The 2644-nt window shown below is 38.4% G+C and overlaps 1 pseudogene; it reads right to left on the bottom strand.

Moving 5' to 3' along the window:
• The window catches only part of LOC116853193, a 9025-nt pseudogene that overhangs the window by 4222 nt on the left and 2159 nt on the right, over positions 1–2644 (bottom strand).

The raw sequence follows: 2644 nt of genomic DNA on the forward strand, positions 1-2644 counted from the left end.
TCTCTCTCTCTCTCTCTCTCTCTCTCTCTCTCTCTCTCTCTCTCTCTCTCTCTCTCTCTCTCTCTCTCTCTCCCCTCTCTTCCTCTTCTGCTAACAAACCAACGTTACCGCCCGAAATTCACTGTATGCATCTTTAGCATCTTTCTCTGCCTGATTATCATCGCATTTCTAATCCCCGATAAATAAATTCGCCGAGCATTATTATTACTTGTACCAATGGACAGTAATAACAAGTGTAAAAATGTGATACGCCGACTTGATACGTCGCGACAAGCACCGGTCGTGTATGCCGAGAAATAAGAAAATTACTGCCTAATAACGTACTTACGATACGTCTCCGATCGCATATCGTACATCGGCATTCCTGGTATTTATTTTTGCGCGGATTAACTTTCGACAGACGGAAGAAACACACGGAGCGATGTCAATCGATGCGTTCATGACGGCAGCTCGATATGGAAAGATCGATATCAAAGATGGTGCGCGATACATAACGTTCGTCGAAAATGCGTGCTAGCGACGTGATAGTGTCGCCCTCTGATACTTATAACGCGCTTCGTATCTCTCTCTCTCTCTCTTTCGCTAACAGACCGACGCTATTTTCCGAGATTTGACGTCGCGACATTCTCTTTTTCTCTCTGATTATATTACCGTATTTCTATTTCCCAATTAGTAAATCCGACGACCGTTCGATTCTATTGGTACTTGAATGAGTCGAAAATAATAATAAAAGTGATAGATGCCGACTTGATACCTCGCGACAAGTACGCGGTCGTATGTGTCGAAAAATGAGAAGATTACTTACTAATAACGCCCTTGCTACATGTCCCGATGACGATCGTACATCGCTACTTTCGGCACGCCCGATATTTATTTCCGCGCGAAACTCACTTTCGACAGACAAAAGATGTGTAAAATGCGCGGAGCGATATCGATCGATGTGTCAGTGACAATTGCTCGGCGCGAAAAGGTCGAAGATGGTCGCGCAATTGATGACATGCTACGCCCTCTGTACACTCAGGCTCGCGGATATCTTACCATTCGATAGATCGATTCTCAATAGATCGAGTCGAAACATTCTCGACCAATTATTTTCATTTCTAGTCACGCGTCATTCATCATCGTTGATTGATCCAAAAAACATGTTCCCGCTTTCTGAATCAATTTACAGTCATAAGAAATATGCTAGATGTAAATATAGTTGACTGAAGACTTTCAGTAATACGAAATTTATGAAATGGATACGTTAATGTTTAACACGTGCGCGTAATATTCGAACGGAGTTATGAATATAATCTACTCATTTCTTAATTCTTAAACGTTTTGTCAATATCAGAGGTTTACTGCGACGAGAAAAAAATATATTTGCGGTTTATTTGCGACGTTAATTTTCCCGAGAAATTTTAATTATTGAAAATCGAAGAGCTATTACCTCCAGCACACTCAATACGTCCCACTGTGTGTTGCAACACTCGCCTTCTGGTCGGCCTTTCGTATGACAATAGAAGCTGCAGGCTTGGTCGCCTGATAAGTTCCCAATTCGAATGTTGCAGTTTCACCATCTGCCTTATCTGCTAGTGCGCCTCTGTGCAGAAATGATCAAACGAGTCTGAACAGTTTCGGTCTCCAAAACATCCGACATTAATTAAACTTTCATACTTTCACACATTTAAATTTGAATTAGTATATTAATTATCAACCTCCGATTGTTAATCCTTGACACTCGGAAAGTCATACATATCTCAACATTTAATTCAAAGCATATATGTACTATTAATAATAGAAATCGTTTCATAACAACGTATTAGAAAGGATCCCGCACAAAACCTATGGAAAATAGTTTTCGGTCAAATTGGCTGAAATTTCACTATGTTATAGTTTTCGCCAAGCTGATAAAAAGTTATCATTGCACCAAGTTCCAAAAGTCAATATTTCCCAAGATATAAAGGGTCAAAGTAGTGAAATATGGTCATCCGCAGTAGTAAGACGTATAAGTGATACATTGATATCTATTCACGAAATAAATAAAAATCGATTTTTACATATATATATATGTAATAAATATTTACTTCCGCAATATATATGTATATACAGAGTGGGGCAAAAGTATCGGACCGGTGAAATATCTCGAAAAATATAAGTTTTACAAAAAACTGTTTCAGATCTTAAATAGATCTTAAAAAGATCTATTGTATTTACTGATTTTAGCAGATTGATCTTTGGTTGCCAAGGTCAGTTGCCAAAAATCAGTTGTTTTCACGAATACTCACAATCAGTTGTTTTCACGGTTACTCACAATCAGTTGTTTTCACAGCTACTCACAATCAGTTGTTTTCACGGCTACTCACAATCAGTTGTTTTCACAGCTACTCAAAATCAGTTGTTTTCACAGCTACTCACAATCAGTTGTTTTCACAACTACTCAAAATCAGTTGTTTTCACAGCTACTCACAATCAGTTGTTTTCACGGCTACTCACAATCAGTTGTTTTCACAGCTATTCACAATCAGTTGTTTTCACAGCTACTCAAAATCAAAACTGATTGTGAGTAGCCGTGAAAACAATTGATTTTTTACCTTGGCAACGCCACCCAAGATCAATCTGCTAAAATCAGTAAATACAATAGATCTTTTTAAGATCTGAA

Source organism: Odontomachus brunneus, unplaced genomic scaffold (assembly GCF_010583005.1).
Source record: "Odontomachus brunneus isolate Ranch 3 - 2012 unplaced genomic scaffold, Obru_v1 Obru_scaffold_285, whole genome shotgun sequence".
Classification (NCBI taxonomy): Eukaryota; Metazoa; Arthropoda; class Insecta; order Hymenoptera; family Formicidae; genus Odontomachus; species Odontomachus brunneus.